Genomic DNA, 19302 nt, shown 5'->3' on the forward strand with positions numbered 1-19302 from the left:
TGTTCAAAATACTGTTTTGTTTATCTGGCCAGCGGTAATGTATTTGTATAGTATCACTGAATGCATGTTTTCCTCTAAACTTTACTTAGTTTAGCATTGGGATTTCTGTTAAAACTGTTTAGTCTTTTTAATTCAACCTGCTATGCATTTCTAACAAATACGTGTGTCTAGATTTAGCACAAAAATAACCACCTCTTTGAATGTTTTATACTGTATTTTTTATTTTGTAATGCTTATTGTATTCTTTTTACAGAAACGAGCAGGTTGTAGCGTAAGTATATTGTATTAAATAGACGATTACAGAAAACAAATATATATTATGGATTAACTTATTTTGAGATGGAAAATATTTTTCATGGGTATGCTTTATTCGTTTATCTTTCACTGCTTTTGGAGTAAAATATTGAAAATATTGAAAATAAAGAATTCTTGCTAATGAAAAATAAAACGCAAATACACGATCGCTAGAAAGATTAAATATCAGGGTATTGAGCTCGAAGCAATCCAAAAATAAAAATCAGTAGTACATAATTGTATTAAACAAAAAGACAACACCAAAACCCAAGTTAAAAAGACAAGAAATTCATATAATATGTAGAAAACATAACCATTGTTGGAATTGTAGTGATTTTATGACATGCCATAGCACACTGTGCATGTTCAATAGTGTGTTTCAAATATTCTTTTGTAAATAAAGTCGGCATATTGCCTTCAGAATGTATAAAAATCTTGAAGTGAAATTTTTTTCTCTAATTCTATTGAACTGTTATAACGGTAATATCTGTAAGAACTTAATGTACACACATGCGTCTCGTGTACTAAAGTAAGAATTTGTGACTTCTCAAAAACACGTAATAAGGCACAAGCATGTATTTTATTTTTTACAGGAATGAACCAATTGAAGGGTATGTATTAAAGTTTTAATTCTTTTCAGTGCTTAAACATAATGAAGATTGTTTTATTCACATACAAAACTAAATAGCTCGTGCTTTAAATTATTTTTAGCGAGATTCTTAAGTTTATGTGAAATAACGTTTTTTATATGAGAACAATGGTATATTGATGAAACTTCAGTAATCCAGTAACTAATGATACATACTTTAGAGCATCTTCAGATTAACATGAGAGTTCATGTATTCATATTGATTACTTAAACTATATAAACAATTCATTAAACATAGACCGTTCAATTCTTTTAGGTTTCTTTTCTTTTGTTTTCGTGTTCATAGCATATTTGCATGATTCTAAATAAGCATAATTTTTTAACGTTCAACTACTGGTAATTTTGAAATATTTAATTTTTACTGTTGCGTATATTACGACAGATTAAGACACTATAACTACGATTGCATCATTTGAATGCACCGCTGTAATAAGTTCAATTATAATTAACAGACTCTATTTCAAAAGAGTAAAATCCATTTTATTCCTTTTTATAATCTTTTTCAATGTTTACTATAAATGAATGCAGATTTCATAAAGAAATACACAAATTTTACAATATTCCATGTTTTTATTCTTATATTTGATAAAACTTACATTAAATGTTCGGGAAATTTCCCAAAATATATGAAAGTAATGAAATATTTGTGGTAAAAAAAATGTATATGACAACTATTTATTCGGGAAATGTCCCGAACTCATTTTCAACATTAAATTTTAGGACATATATGTTGGCAAAGCGTTTAAAAAAAAAATCTGAAACACATTTCGGGAAATATCCCGACAAAAATAAACTTAGTACAAAATGTATAACACAGATGTTTGCAAATATTTTCGGGATTTATCCCGAAAAGTTCAATGTATATGCTTGATCTCATGACTAATAATTTCTTTTCACATTTCGGGAAAAATCCCGAAAATATAAACTAAGTACAAAATGTATAATACAGATGTCTGCAAATATTTTCGGGATTTATCCCGAAAAATTCAATGTATATGCTAGATCTCACGACTAATAATTTCTTTTCACATTTCGGGAAAAATCCCAAAAATATAAATCTAATATCAGGCACACACTTTATTTATTTTAGTGCATAGATTTGTTTTTCCCATTTCGGGAAAAATCCCGAAATAAAATCTACATGCCAAAATTTAGAATTTTGATTTCTTAAACATATTGGGAAATATCCTGAAAAAAGGTTTAAGATTTTTATACAACACAGAATTTTGATACAAAAGAAAGTTTTTATGTAAATTTGTTCTAATATTTGTTAAAATATTATGATTCATAGAAAATATGTCTCACTTACAAAAAAAGTATTTTAATTATATAACCATACTTTTCATTACAGTTCAGAAAAAAAGTATTTTCTAAGAAATATAAAGGTTGCTCTCTATTGCACCACATTTGCAACATATTTGCTATATTTGACAAAGTGCATATAATAGGTTAGTCTGATTGGAATAACTGGTTTTAAAAAATTACTTCTGAATTAAAAAGACTAAGATTGATGATAAGTATGGTATATAATAATGCATGTATATATGCAATTACTACAGTCAATGACAGTCTAGTTAACTAATATGCTCACATATAGAACTACAATCACAACAATGTTACTAAATAGTGGTTGCATTTAAGGAGCTAAAAGGCATCAACAAGATTTACAGGATGTATACCTATTCAAATAAGATGATATTGCATTATTACATTTATACCAAAAGAACAGTTTGAAAGATATCAGGAAGTCTTCAGTCCTTTAAACTATGTTTGACATTCTTTTTCTCACGCTTATCTTCAAATCTGTGTCTTTTTAGACTCACGCCAATTTGTCCTCCAAAGATTTCTATGCACCCTACAAAGAAAAGTCAATTCAAGTTCAATATTTTAAAGTCCTTCAGGCATATTATTCATGATTTTTTTTCCAGCATATTTTGTTCTGTCTTATAATCATGATATTAGATGAATTTGTTATCACATGTCTATCATGGCTTACTGTATGTCATTTGTTTTGTTCAATAATTGAAGACTTACCACACTAATGATATTTAAATTGTGTTTCTTATTATGGTGGTTGTTTCCTAAGCAATACTGAATCTTTTTTTTCTAATCTGGTGTTTTAAATTTTTGATATATATATATATATATGTGTGTGTTACTTTACCGATTCTTCATGTTTTTACCTACAAACAAATGGGCATTTATTGGCTCCGACACCCAAAAAATCAAAATAATAACAAAAAATTAAATAGGGAATGTATCAATGGATCACAGATGATGCCCCTGCTTGTATATCATATAAAGTTATAAAAGGACATAACTGAAGAACGGTAAAAGTGACTCCACCAAAAACACTTAATCTGATTTAGTGGTAATAGGTATTGTGTACAAGTTCCATAAAATGTGGTTTATGCAAACTTAATTCAAAGAACGGAAACAAAAATTCAGTAATTTTTCCATTTTCAAAGGTGCATAACTCTAGAAAATTTAGTGACAATCTTTAAAGTCAAACTTGATCTGTGTTTTGTGGTGATAAGTATTGTGTACAATATCATAGCATTTGGTTGAGGCAAGCTAAAGTTAGTGAATTGAAATGAAAATTCCAGCAATCATTCAATTTGTGAAGGGGCATAATTCTAGAACAGTTAAAGTGACCCCCTTAAAATTCAAACTTGATCTGTATTATGTGGTAACAAGCATTGTGTATAAGTTTCATTGCATTTAGTTGAGGCAGACTAAAGTTAGAGAACAGAAACTATAAATATAAGCATCTTTTTCTTTGTTAAGGGACATAACTGCAGAACAGTTAAGTGACGCCACCCCCTTAATTCATACTTGATCTGTATTTTGTGGTAATAAGCATTGCTGTGTATTAGTTTCACACCATTTGGTTTAGAGGCAAACTAATGTGAGAACATTGAAATAAAGTTTCAGCATTTTTGTTTGTTTGTAAAGGGGCATAACTCTGGAATGGTTAAAGTACATGACACCACCAAAATTCAAACTTGATCTGTGTTTTTTGGTATAAGCATTATGTATCAGTATCATAACATTTGGTTGAAGGCAAACTGAAGTTTGAAAACAGTAACCAACTTTGGGAGGTATGGAAGGATGTACAGTCATACAGAAGGTCAAGGGTAAAACTACTGCGGGGGCATTAAAAGGTTGTCCTTAGCATGTCCCTTAATTGCACAAATAGTTATTTGTGAACATGGATGCTAATAAACAATTGGCCAGCTAATGTGTGATTGCAATACGTATATATATATATATATATATATCAAATGCAACATTCAAATGTCATATAAAAAAGAAGATGTGGTATAATTGCCAATGAGACAACTCTCCACAAGAACCAAAATGACACAGAAATTAACAACTACCAAGCCTGCTTTACTTATGATTGAAAGTTTGATGCTTTTTTCAATAATAATACATAAACTAGATCCATAAAAGATCCATGAAAATGACAGCATGGTCAGTTTAACCGGTCAGGCAAATACAGCTTACAATCATTTCATACACCAATATAGTGGCCATATTGCTACATAAGTGTCTAAGAGACAGAGTATTTTATTTGTGAAACAGCACATTTTGTTAGAAATAACATATTTTTGAACACTTACAAACTTTAAAACTTACCTTTCACATCTTCCCATTATAATTTAGATTAAAAAAGACCTTGAACTTCAAAGAGAACTGAATCAGAGACCTTTCTCTTCCTGTTTGTCTAGACTAATGGCATGTTCTATGGATATGTCAATCTGTAAAAAAAACAGAATGTCATAAAACTTCATCATTCATACTGAAAATGTTTACTGTGGAATCATTATTCATGTGTTACCAATTTTCTTGGTTTTCATTGAAACAGATGAACCATAATTTTAAATGTTAAACGAATTACAAATGTGCCATCAGGTTGTATACAGACTTTGACAAAACCATAAAACAAATATCCGTGAAATATACAAAATCTCTTTAATCTACGAAAATTGATACCCTCGAAAATAAATGAATCCACAGTATCATCCTTAGTAATTTTTTTTACACATGAACTGCTTGAAGGCACATCATTAAAATTGTGATTTGCACTAATGGATATAGATATTAGATTAATTTCTATGAAATTCTGTCTATGAAATTAGGATAGAGTTATGATTTTCACCTAAATAGGTGGATCTTGGATCAATTTCTATGAATTTGTGTCTAGAAAAAGAACACAGTTGAAAATAGATATATAATATATCATTCATTACGAGTAATCAATCGAATTCTTAAGCAGAAAAATTCAAACAGTATTCAGCAAATACTGGAATCGTATATCAAAATAGATTCTACAAATGTTAGTAAAAATTTACAAATTTTATGAAAATTATTATAAAAATTGACTTTAGAAGACAATAACTCCTTAGGGGGCCAATTGATCATTTTGGTCATGTTGACTTATTTTAAGGTCTTACTTTGCTGTACACTATTGCTGTTTACAGTTTATCTCTATCTATAATAATATTCAAAATAATAACAAAAAGCAGCACAATTTCCTTAAAATTACCAATTTAGGGACAGCAAACCTAACAACCGGTTGTCCGATCAATCTGAAAATTTCAGGGCAGATAGATTTTGACCTGATAAACAATTTACACCCCCCCCCCCCCCCCCCCTTTGTCAGATTTGCTCTAATTGCTTTGGTTTTTGAGTTATAAGCCAATAACTGCATTTTACCCCTATGTTCTATTTTTAGCCGTGGCGGCCATCTTGGTTAGAAAACTAGATACCCCAAAGATGATTGTGGCCAAGTTTGGCTTAATTTGGCCCAGTAGTTTCAGAGGAGAAGATTTTTGTAAAAGATTACTAAGATTTAGGAAAAATGGTTAAAAATTGACTATAGAGGGCAATAACTCCCAAAGGGGTCAACTGACCATTTCATTCATGTTGACTTATTTGTAAATCTTACTGTGCTGAACATTTATTGCTGTTTACAGTTTCTCTCTATCTATAATAATATTCAAGATATTAAATAACCAAAAACAGCAAAATTTCCCTAAAATTACCGATTCAGGGGCAGCAAACCAACAACAGGTTGTCTGATACATCTGAAAATTTCAGGGCAGATAGATCTTGACCTGATAAACAATTTTACTCTGTCAGATTTGATCTAAATGCTTTGGGTTTGGAGTTATAAGCCAAAAACTGCATTTTACCCCTATGTTCTATTTTTAGCTGTGGTGGCCATCTTGGTTGGTTGGCTGGGTCACGCCACATATATTTAAAACTAGATACCCCAATGATGATTGTGGCCAAGTTTGGTGTAATTTGGCCCAGTAGTTTCAGAGAAAAGATTTTTGTAAAAGCTAACGACGACAGATGCCGCTGACGCCGACGCCGGACGCTAAGTGATGAGAAAAGCTCACTTGGCCCTTAGGGCCAGGTGAGCTAAAAATAAATTTCTTTCTATCTATCGTGATCATTACAGACATTTTTTGGTAAAATAATTTCTAAAGGACAAACCAATCATCCAATACTACAATGTACTATAAAGGATCAATTAACTATTTTGGTCATAATGTAAGCTTATTCGCAGACCTTTAACTTAGTTGAACATAAATAAAGTGTCTCTACATCTATCATATTTTCTGCATGAAACTTGAAATTCTGCTAAAATTTCGTCTTTCAAGGGCAATAACTCATATAAGGATCCACACTACTGTTTTACCGTTTTGCTGTTTTAAATTTATCTTTAAGATATCTATAATTGTTTTCAATATGACAATCATTGTTAACAAAAACATATATATCATGTAAAATTTGTGGGAACTTGCTTTTCAGGGGCAATAACTTCAAATAACCAAGGGTTGTCAAGATTAGTCTTAATAATTAAGGCAGATTAATCTTAAAATATTAAAGTTTGTTTACCAAACTATGCAGTGTTTCTTAATTAAAGGACAAGATAACAAGATGCTCTCAAGAGCCTGAATCGCTCACCTGTATTTTAGAGGAAAAGATTTTTAAGGGCATCCGATACAGTTTCTCGAATAAAATGTCATTTTCTTAATTTTTAAATATGTTGTAGGCCTTGGCGAGTTATAAAATAAAACACAAAATAAAACATAGGTCACCGTTTTCGAGAAAATTGAGGCTGAAAATTGGGGAGTTGTGCAATTTTGCAAAAAAGTTAAACAATGTTATCTAATATTTTTGGAGCAAATATTCTTTGTCGTAAATTATTAAGATTGGGTTCAATTTCAAGCTGTGATAAGTGACAATAAGGGAAAAAATAAATCCCTACACGAATGACTATACAAATTTCAAGCTTTGCTTGACATTGCGAACCAGATGCTCAAAGTGAGATTTTTTTAATCCCAAAAATATAGAAATAAAGTGTTTCTGAAAATGTCATTTTTATAATTTTTCTGCATGAACTGTATTTTATCATGCTTTCTCCAAATCTGAAATAAAAAATATATACTGTGCTGGATTCTATGATAAACGCGATTTTTATCCTAAAAATTGCGTCCCCCCTTTGTAACCTCAACGTTGGCGCTAAAGTGCACGACGTCGCTGGCAGACTTTTTCGACGTAATCGTTGCAAATTACCGGCGACATTTTTCAGATGTATAAATATTGCTTGTAAAGAGCTAACTAAAAATTGTTAATATTGTTTTCGGAAAAAAAATCATGTGAATCATAAATACATCTCTTCGTTTGTGGTTTAAGTGAGAAACATCACAAGAAAAGTGATTACGGACTGTTGATAATTTTTACGGCTTTTAAAATTAAAGACTCGACAATTTAAAACTTGACATACAGGTTACATGTACTGTACACACTCGTGCATTAATTTATGTTGACCTCTAGATGTCGTTTTTTTTTGTTTTTGTTTTGTTTTGTTTGGTTGGCTATTGCCTTTTGAATTTTCCGCGGAGTTCAGTATTTTTTTGTCATTTTTGTTAGATAAAATACGTGTTACGTGGAGATAATAGGAACTTTATTAAAGTTGTATCATTGTTGATATTAGCAGAATGCCATTATTTATCTAACATAAATAAATTGTTCAGTTAGGAAGTTTACTTCTTCTTGTACCTAAAAGAATGAATGATTATAAAAATGTCCTATGCTTGAACAGAATATTTTTTCCCATCAATTTGAGAATCAGAATATGTTTTCAAGACAAATACTACTAGTAGTCCAAATAATTATGACAGTAAGGAAGGGTATATTAAATTTTTGCTTTGACGGCCCGCCTTCCTGTGATGCGTGAAAGAAAAAAAATATAATAGCCTTTCAAGACGTTTGGACTAGTAAAATACCATACCTTCTCCAACCTTTTGACGTGCAATGATCCGACGTTCCATAAATATTTTCGATCTGAATTTATTATTTTATTTTAGACAAAAACTATATCATATGTAGGACATACATCCTGAACATGCATGAAATATTTGCCAATGGACGTTAAGCAAACAACATTCAATCAATTTATTGGACATAGTCTTGGTATAAAGCTGGAATTTAAGGTAGCGCCTTCCTCATATTAAAATTATAATTGACATGCATTATATTAGTAACATCAAAAGGGTCAGTCATCTTAAGTTTGCTAACTTTACGATATTTAAATTTGTTGAAGATCTCACAGAAACAGTAATGTGTTTTATTTCTTATGATTTTATTAGACTGTTATCCTTTTAGAATCAAATGCACTAATATAATGGTGTAGAAGTTAGCATGCGGGAGAAACAGATATTGGAGCATCGGAAATTTCTTATTACGGAAAATAACACGCATTACGTCCCGCAAAAAGTGACGTTTTGCGGGAATTCATACGCTAAACGTCACGCCAAGGGTTAACTCCCTTGAAACTGTATCGGATGCCCTTAAATGTTATAGCAAACTTGATCAACACATTGTGCATGTTGTGTAAAATTGACTTAAAAGGGCAAGAACTCGTTAAGAGGTCAATTAACAATTTTGGTCACATTAACTTTTTTGTAGATCTTACTTTGCCGAACATTATTGCTGCTTTATTTATTTTGTAACAGTTTATATCTATCTATAAATTATAATAATAACAAAAAACAAGATACCCTAAGGAACATTTAGTTAAAGTTTGAAGGTATTTGGCCCAGTCGTTTCAGAGGAGAAGATTTTAAAAATAGTTTACGATGTGATGGCGTAAGATCACAATTAGGGCCTTTCGGGCCACTATGAGCTAACCAGATGCTCCGCAGGGCGCAGCTTTATATGACCACAGAGGTCGAACCCTGAACAGTTGGGGCAAGTATGGACACAACATTTAAGCTTGATACAGCTCTGAATTTGGATTGTGATTAAATAGTTGACACAACATAGGTTTCTGACACAGAATGAATGTGGTCTATAAGAACTTAATCTTAAAAACTTAAAAATTTTGAATTGGACATTTACCTATTATGGTCCAATATCATGAATATCAAAAATCTAAATACATGGTTAGATTCAGCATATCATAGAACCCCAAGAATTCAATTTTTGATGAAATCAAATAATGTTCAATTTTAGAACCTTTAGACCTCAATGTGGACCAATTTGATAACTGGGCTCAAATATTAAAAATCTAAATACATGGTTAGATTCAGCATATTGAAGAACCCCATATATTCAATTTTTGTTGAAATCAAACAAAGTTTAATTTTGGACCCTTTAATTTGGACCTTAATGAAGACCAATTTGAAAACCGGACAATACTGTGCAATTAAATATTTCTTGCTATTGCGCAAAACTGTGCAATTATAAATTTCTTGCTATTGCGCATTATTATGCAATTAGATATTTCTTGCTATTGCACAATACTGTGCAATTGAAGATTTCTTGCTATTGCACAATACTGTGCAATTGAAGATTAATTTCTTGCTATTGCACAATACTGTGCAATTGAAGATTAATTTCTTGCTATTGCTGAATACTGTGCAATTGAAAATTTCTTGCTATTGCACAATACTTAATATAATAATTTTGGACCCCGATTTGGACCAACTTAAAAACTGGGCCCATAATCAAAAATGTAAGTACATGTGTAGATTAGCAGACCAAAGAACCCCAAGAATTCAATTTTTGTTAAAATCAAGCAAAGTTTAATTTTGGACCATTTGGACCTTAATGTAGACCAATTTGAAAACAGGACCAAAAATTAAGAATCTGAATACACGGTTAGATTTGGTATATCAAAGAACCCCAATAATTCATTTTTTGATGTTCATGAAATCAAACAAAGTTTAATTTTGGACCCTTTTGGCCCCTAATTCGTTGGGACCAAGACTCCCAAAATCAATCCAAACATTATTTTGTAATATTTTTTTCTGTTTATTCAAAATAATTAACATAAAAGAAGTGGTGCACACTGCAAAATAACCCGCTACACGCGTTATTCAGTGTGCACCAAATTTTTTATGTTATTTCGTCATAGACAGAAAAAATATTACAGTCATTCCTTAAATATTTATTTAGTTTTAGTTTTCCTTCTTTTCCCCCTTTTTTTCCCCCCTTTATTCTGTACATTTTGCCTCTTATTCCCTATTTTGTAAACCCAATCTAAACTCTCATTCATGTCAAATATACTTTCAAATGACATACTTGTACAAAATTCTGAAATTTTATATTGTAGGCAATTATTAATTAACTGGTGAAATTCAGAAACTATTATTCTTAATACTTTGCATTTAAATCAATAACAATAATGTGTCCTTTAAGTGAACTAGCATTATCATTTTTGTATGTTAAGTGGACCATGAAATTGGGGGCAAAAAACTAATTGGATAATAAAATAAGAAAGATCATATCATATAGGGAACAATAATTATTGTCCTAGTTTCAAGTTGATTGGACTTGAACTTCATCAAAAACTTAAACTTGAAGCCGGACAGACAGATAGGAACAGACGCATGCTTATGACTCATCAGAAAGCATAATGGCTAAAGGTAGGACATAATATCCTTAGGTGACAGATTATTAAATTTATCACTAATGCTGATATCAATATAAATATTTTTTAATTGATATATATATCTATCATAGAATTTCTAAGAATTATAAAACATACTTAATTTCTGTATGTCTGTGGTGGATCAAGAATTTTATCAAAAGGGGTGCCCGGGCCCATTAGCCCCACCCCCCTTAATCCTCCTCAAAATAAAACTTTAAAGAGACCATACACAATACAAAAAAATAAACAATTATTGGCACTAAGTATGAAATTATTACTTACAATACATTTTTCAAAATTCTATCCCTGTATGCATGTCATTGTGCACATATACAATACTGTGTATTCTAATCCTTCTCTAATTATTTCACTTTTATTCACATTAATAGATCTATTCCCATTATACTTAATTAAGTGCATTGAATGAATGACATTGAATGTGGTGAGAGTATATATATATGTATAACATTTACTTGTGTTTTTATATTTAAGTACAATACACACAACATGTACAAGTAAATGTGACCTGTTTTTATCCAAAGATTTTAGGAAGACATTAAATAAATTTCTCTTTTATCTCATTGGTTACTATATGGATTTATATTGATGTCATGACCTCATTACTTGGACATCATAAAATGTGAAGAGCAACATAAATGTATGTTGAAAATCACACATAGTTGTGCTACTCTTATATCTCTTCAATTTATTACAATATTGTTTTTGTGGTAATTTTGTGAAGAACCATGCAGTGGAAGAAAACAGTTTAAAGAAGAAAATGGCAAGTTAATTAATTTCACTTTGAAGTTTAGTTACAGTAATATAAAATTAAAAGATAATGTCAACAATTCTATATGAAATATTTCTTTAAAAGTTTAACAACAGTGGGTTTGAAGTTTAACAGTAACTCATCATTCCCTAATTAATGCATATTATGACTATATATATATACAAAATTAATGTAATTTATATGACTATATATACAAATGTAATTCTGTCTTGAAATAACTGGTTCAGGATAGTTTGAAGTGAATATTTTGACATATATATATATATAGCGTAGTTTTCAATTATTGCGAATCCTATCATAGTTTTCCACAGATTCACCTACAAGTTACCTAACTTACCTGTCCATTTAAACTTTTGTAAGTTCTGTTGTCCCATTGAACAAATACAACAGGTATTGTTCTCTGTATAGTTTATTTGATGGGACCTTTAAATTTCTTCCAAGAGAAATCTATCACTCATTGATTAATTTGCCTGACCAAAAAAATATCTTCTTTGTTCACTGAAATACATGTATAAACTCACATAAACTGCATGTGATACAGTATTTATTCAAGGCAATAATATATTTTCAATCTGTTCAATATAAGCACTGATTTAATTATAAAAAGTTTATTTCTGATTTTTTTTAACTGCTGCATGCATTTATGTTTTAAAGAATTTGCATGTTTTTTGTGGTTGTTCAGTTATAAAGAATACATTTATGAAGACCTTTATTTAAACATTATCATTTCAATTTTTTACTTATGAACAGACTAAAAAAAAAGCAAATTTTAATAGGTAAAATGTTGAAATTTGATCAGAAATCAACTTTTAATTTTTAAATCAGTGTTTATATCAAACAAATTGAAAATGTGTTATTGATTGAATGAATACAACATCACATGCAGTTTTATAATGACTTATTTGTACATGTATTTCCATCATTGACAGTTCAATTTTTTGTTCAGGTAAATTAATCAGTGAGTGATAGATTTTTCTTGCAAGAAATTTAAAGGTCCCATTGAATAAACTAAACAGAGAACAATAGCTGTTGTATTTGTTAGATGGGACAATAGGACTTACAAAAGTCTAAATGGACCGGTGCATTACGTTTGCGCGCATTACCATTACATTTGCGCGCAAAAATCATTACGCTTGCGCGCAGCTTTTCATTACATTTGCGCGCATTTTTTTTGGCAGGTAAACTCAGGTAAACTCAGGTAAAATACAGGTTATAATGCTTATTTATCTTTTAATTAGTTCAATTATTTATAAGTATCAGTACCCCTTCCGTTAGTCTTAGTATGTTGTCTCTTTGACCCATTCCCATTCTTAATGTTATCGTAAGGCACATATTTTGAAAGTACCATGTATTCAATCAGTAATTTTTTAGAGAAAATACAGGTAATAATGCTTATTTATCTATTAATTTGTTCAATTATTTACAGTATCAGTACCCCTTCCTTTAGTATGAGTCTCATAAGGCAGGGAAAAAAAGAGATAAAACCACATATTTTTTTTGATTTTTAGACTCAATTCAATAAGTCAAAGGTGCATGCAAAATTTAAGAAAATCCGTGACATAGCCCATTCGGAGTTTTTCCTTGCTTTAGAATTCAATATGAACAGTATATAATTTGACTGATAAACACACTATTTTTTAAATTAATAATTGATTAATATGAAAATACAAAAAAAAATATAGTTTATTTATAACTTAATATAATTTTTATTTATATTTTTACCTGAGATTACCTGTAAATTAAATGCGCGCAAATGTAATCAAAAGCTGCGCGCAAACGTAAAATATTTTAATCCTCAAATGCGCGCAAACGTAGTGCGCCCAAATGGACAGGTAACTTGCAGGTGAATCTGTGGAAAACTATGATAGGATTCGCAATAATTGAAAACTACATTCAAACCTATGATTGTTTTGGATAAAAACCGCAATTTTTATATGTATGCAATGTGAAACAAATTTCGTTGTAGAAGGGTCTAAATACAGCACAAATAACATTTTCCAAAAGACCCAAAAAGTGTAAATATATATTTTAACAAAACCCATTTAACTAACAGATCGTACAAATATATATCCCATGTTCATGCCTTATATATCATGTACTGTATTACAATGTTAAATAAAAACTGTGGAGAAAAGGTAACACAGGGACCCGGCCACCGAAAACTTTATTTTTGTGAAGCCCAGGTGGTCAAGTGGTCTAGCGCCTCAGATAAACATGATAAAGTGCAGGGGCCAGTTTCCCAAAGCTGTCTTAGGGCTTAGACATGTCTTAGGATGGTCTTACGACATATCTTAGTCCTAAGTGGGTTTCACAAGGCGGTCCTAAATTAGGACATCTCTTTATATTGGTCATAAAGTTAAGACTACACGAGAGGTGTCTTATGATCATGTGTTAGGATAGTTGTACGTTTATTTATACAACTTTCACTCATTTTTATATCAATTTTGCCAATTTTCTAATATTATTTTATTTCTCTTTTCCTTTTCCTGCTCAGTATACCTAAATATTTATAGGTGGACAGATCAAATATAACGATTTGTCAACATTGAACATTCAATTTATTGATATCAAGAATGCATGATTTTATCCTTTAACTTTTTTATAACCGATACAGTGTTGGATTAAATTTAGAGGAGTTGTATATACATGTGCATACCTTCTCTTGATGATTTAAATTATCTTACAATATATATGTGTATGTTTTTAATAGATCTTTAATAAAAAAAAAATTGTATCGTAAATATATTGCTGATCAATAACGTCTGTTTAGTTTCTCTCTATCTTCATGATTTTATTTAGCTCTTGATCCAAACGCAAGAGTATTTTTTCTGATCATTTTTGCATTTTAAAGTTTCTCTTTATCTTTCTTAGTTTTCAAGATAATAGGCAAAATTCAATCGAAAAAAAAATGACCTTTATTGCCCCTACTCCTTTGATTCCATATTGTATAAATATTATATTATATATTGTATTGTAATGTATTGTATTGTATTTCATGTATTTGGACCAGTAGTTTCAGATTACAAAATTTTACCAAAAAATTATTTAAATAGACTATAACTCCGGTCATGTTGATCTAATTGTAGATCTTACTTTGCTGAACCTTATTGCTGTTAAAAATTTCTCTCTATCCATAATAATATTCAAGGTAACCAATGTTGTTTTAGTAAATCAGCTGATTATGTGCTTACCAGCTGCACATGGTCAATCAATTAAAAGCAATAAATTTCTTCAGTTTAAGTGACCACAAATAATTGCTCCCAATCAAGTATTAAATTTGTCTGACCCTAAAATGTTGTGGAACACTGTATCATTATAAATCACAGCTTTATTCTGTTAAGCTCCTGTGCATTTAGCATGTCAGTTTATACATGATATTGAATTATGCTGGCTGAAATTGAAGTTATCAGAATAAACATAATGTTGGAAGAAAATATTTTAGAGGATGTAGGAACTTTTCTACAAAAACATCACGGACACTGGACAAAAACTATAAAAAAATCCCTTGAAAACACATAGAGAAAATATAATAAACCGCATCAAAAACTAGTGCAAAGAATAAATAAAGGTAGTTTTGTTACTCAAATATTAAATAGTTGTTTCCAAATTATTAGGGTTGGTGATATGATGATATATTTCACTTTATTCATCTAATTGTCATAATATTAATTTTTGTGTTTATATATTCAATAACAGATTTTGATAAAAAAAAAAAAAAGGCCAGTTAGTCCTAACTAGACTGTATCATGTATGAGTACACTCATTAAAATATTGGTCTGACCGTACACATATATGGTCTGACTGCACGAGTATAGGTGTACGGTCCAAATACTCATATGGTCTGGAACATATATACAATATGAAGTTTAGGATAAAGATTGAGGTTTTATTAATAGTAACATTATGCAAAAAGACTATAACATAAAAAAATCAGGATGAAAGGAGTAGGGGCATTAAGGCCTGGTTTTGGCCCAAGAAAACAAAATGTCTGATAACTTTCTCAAATTGGCACATACTGTTGAGAAATGCACAGGGTCAAGAAATATCAATGAAAAACATTAAGATTTTTATGTAATGACATCATAATTACGTCATAATATAAACTGTTTTCACAAAAATGAATTTATGCAGTTTTCTATCTTTAATTCTGTTGTAGAAACATTGTGCACAGCCAAGAAACAACAAAATAATTTAACAGAAACTTAATTATAACTATCAACATAATCTCACTAGTATAAAGTTGTTTCTTGGGTGCGCACATATATTTACTTTTTCAATCTAAAATATACTTAAAAAGTTGATGAAAAACAAAGAAAATCACGAAATTTAACAAAATATGGTAACTTGTTTAATGTCCAAAATTGTTTTGTTTTTCTGAATACTTCTAGTAGTCTACCTAGTAGATATTGTACAGTAATTTAAAAATATGTATGATAACTTTTAAATTTGCAGAAATTTTTGGACCAAAAAAGAAGCCTGGGGAAAGGAGTTTGAAGAAATAAAATAGGGGACGAGACACTTTGCCAAAAAAAAGGCAGGATGACTTATTAAGATCTATTTACATGCATGTAAAAAAGGGGAGGATAAACTAATGAACTAGACAGCACTAGTACACATTTTTGTTTTGGGGCTAGCTGAAGCACGCCTCCTGGTGTGGGATTTTTTTGTTATGTTGAAGACCCATTAGTTGCCTTCTGCTGGTTTCTGCTCTTCTGGTAGCCAGGTTGCTGTCTTTTTTACACATTCCCCATTTTCATTCTCTATTTTAGTACAAAAAAGGCAGGACCGAAAAGAGTGAAAAATACAACTAATAGAATGCAGGACAAAATTTTTCATCCTAGACCCCCATAAAACCAATTGGTAGGTCCCTTATCTATACCTTTCAGAGACAGAGGGTGGATAATGGGTTATATTTGTGCAACATGATTGCCGTGTTTTTATTTTACTTTCTATGTGTTTTAACTTTTTAATTTGACTTTCTGTCTTACAAGACTGGTGCCTCGTGCAACATATTCTGCTTATTTAATTTTATGAGCATCTTGATTTTCAAATGCTTATTTTGCATGCTCACTATTGTTCAAATAAAATTCAAACGCTTAAATTGGCAGGGATCGTCAAGAAATACTTTTTTAAAAGCTGTTAACCAAATTGAATTATATCATAAATGTGTATTATACTTAATCAGGAATTTCAAACGTAAAGTTAATACAAGTGGGTCTCATTGGGGTCTAAGCCTGACGCGAGATTTTCGATTTTTTGTAAGCGTGACACTTGAAAGTCAAATTATTGTGGCGTGAAAACGGGAAATTAGGTCTTACGGGACCCGGGAAATGACAAAAAAATGAGAATTGCTTATGTACATAGTGTAAGCGGGATACAGGAATCTGACAAAAAAGTAAGCGGGATCCGGGATCGGAACCCCCCAATGAGACCCCCATACAAGGAGGCAGCAATTTCTCAGTCAGAAAAAGGTTCCAACCAAAGCATTTATTTTTCGTGCAATGTTCATGACAGAAAATGTTCAACATAAACATATGTCTTATTTCATTTTTATTCCGTGCAAAAAAAACACCACTCTTACCACTACACTGAGGGGGAGGACAGGGGTAAGGGAGACAGAGAGAAAGGGGGTAGGAGAAAGGAGAAAGGGGGTGGGAGAAAGGAGAAAGGGGTAGGAGAAAGGAGAGGAAGGCTGGGAAAAAGGAGAAAAAGTTGGAGAAAGGAGAAAAAATAAAATATCTCTCCTTTTAAATTTTTTTCTAATATTTCAAGAAAAAATATCTCAAAAGGAGATGTTTTATTCTAATGGGAGAAAGGAGAACGGGGGTAGGAGAAAGGAGAAGACGGGTGGGAGAAGGGTATCCCCCTGTCCTCCCCCTCTACACTGCACTGTAGTGACCTACCCTTATCCCCCCCCCCCAAAAAAAAAAAGAAGAAACAAAACAAAAAACCTAGCTCTTTAAACGTAAATTATACTCTCACACTTGTTTTAACTAAATGTTTACCATATAGGACCATATTGAAATAATTTCAACAACAGGCTACCGCCGTACTGTCAAGTTTTCATTCAGAAAAGCTCTGCATCTTCAAGTTCAAGGTCACAACAAGTTTGTCTTGTACCTGAACTGGTTCCCTGATTGCATTTGATTTGGATAACAGACGTTCTTCTATCTCACTGCTGATGGGGTCTTGAGAAATAAAAAGTTTCAAGCATGTCTGGACTGTTAGTAGTAGAAGTTGAACTTTACCAGTTTGAAGGTGAGGATGTTTGTTTCGTTCACAGACCTGTTACCCGTCACCTATTCTGTAAATTCCAACTTTTTCAGACGAACCACAGTGACTTCGGTTACCTGACAGTGACAGGTATATGAGGAAAATCTGAATTCAGAATATTGTTTTTGTCATTTGCTTGACCACAATAATTTCAACTGGTCAATGCTTATTAGATAGAGCAATAATTTCTCTTACACAGTTTAAAAAAAAAAACAATTTAAAATTCAGAAATAAAGTTATTCATTAAAACAATACTACCAAATTTTATATAGACCAATTCAAGTACACCTTTGGGTCCAGGGTTTTCTTGACTTTTAATTGTATTTAATTTCAAGTTCTGTAGACTCTTTGTAAACAATAAATGCTGGCATTACAGTCTTCACGATGAACTGTTAAATCTACAGGCCCAGAGCTCAATTTTTGAAAATTTTTATTTAGATTCTGTTGGCCTGTACATATGATTTTTACAGGCCCAATAGCAATTTTACAAGCCTGGGCTGCCAGGGCTGCCACTCAGCGTGAAGACTGGCATTCACATATAAATACTTGTTTTAGTGACTTAATCACAATGAAAATCTGCAATAAAATATTACTCTGGACTTACTATTATTATTGTATAGCAATATAATATTTCCCACAGAAAGCAGTGGTGTAGCTTGCCTTCAGTTTATACCGAGGCAGGGGGCCAGGGGGCGCAGCCTCCCATAAGCTATTGAGGTTTTTACAATTTGAACAGGAAAGAATCGTTCAAAATAGTTGCTGTTCAATGTTATTTCATCATAATAATGTTAATTATATGCATTACTGTCTATACTCAAAGCTATAAAAATAACAAAATATGTGAAGGTATCACTTTTTTTCATTCACGATGAACATGACAACCGGCGAATAACTAACATTTACTTTATTCTGAAGTTTTCAGTATTTGTTTGATTTTTTTTTATAAATAAACTGACATTATGTATTCACTAACAGACATATTTCTCTGGAATTAGTGATTCCTTTAAATATTTTAAATTCCCTGCTTGTGAAAACGTACTACGAATTTAAAATAGCGAGAATAAAACTTTAGAACCACAACATATAAATTATTTTCTGTGCACTATGATATATATTAATGCATATTTTGTTTTGTTTGGTACCAGAGTCAATGAACATAGTCGTAGGGGAACAAATTGTCAAGGGTTATAAATGAGGGTTTTAATGCTTAGAGTGGGACATGTGGGATTATCAAATATTTATTTTTTAATCATTGTTGCCCATAATTTGATTTTCCTTTATTTTATAATTAAGCACCATTTTAAATCCATATTCTTTTAAATTTAAATTAATTTCAGGGCC

At 31.0% G+C, this 19302-nt stretch overlaps 1 long non-coding RNA gene across 1 annotated transcript; it reads right to left on the bottom strand.

Annotated features, from left to right (window-relative positions):
• Positions 1 to 1493: 1493 nt before the first annotated feature.
• On the bottom strand, positions 1494 to 18017 carry LOC139486256 (uncharacterized). Its single transcript, XR_011655532.1, has 3 exons — positions 17694 to 18017; positions 4586 to 4707; positions 1494 to 2798 (listed from the first exon to the last, which is right to left on the bottom strand). It is a non-coding gene; the product is annotated as an uncharacterized lncRNA (long non-coding RNA).
• Positions 18018 to 19302: the final 1285 nt, after the last annotated feature.

Source organism: Mytilus edulis, chromosome 8 (genome assembly GCF_963676685.1).
Source record: "Mytilus edulis chromosome 8, xbMytEdul2.2, whole genome shotgun sequence".
NCBI lineage: Eukaryota > Metazoa > Mollusca > Bivalvia > Mytilida > Mytilidae > Mytilus > Mytilus edulis.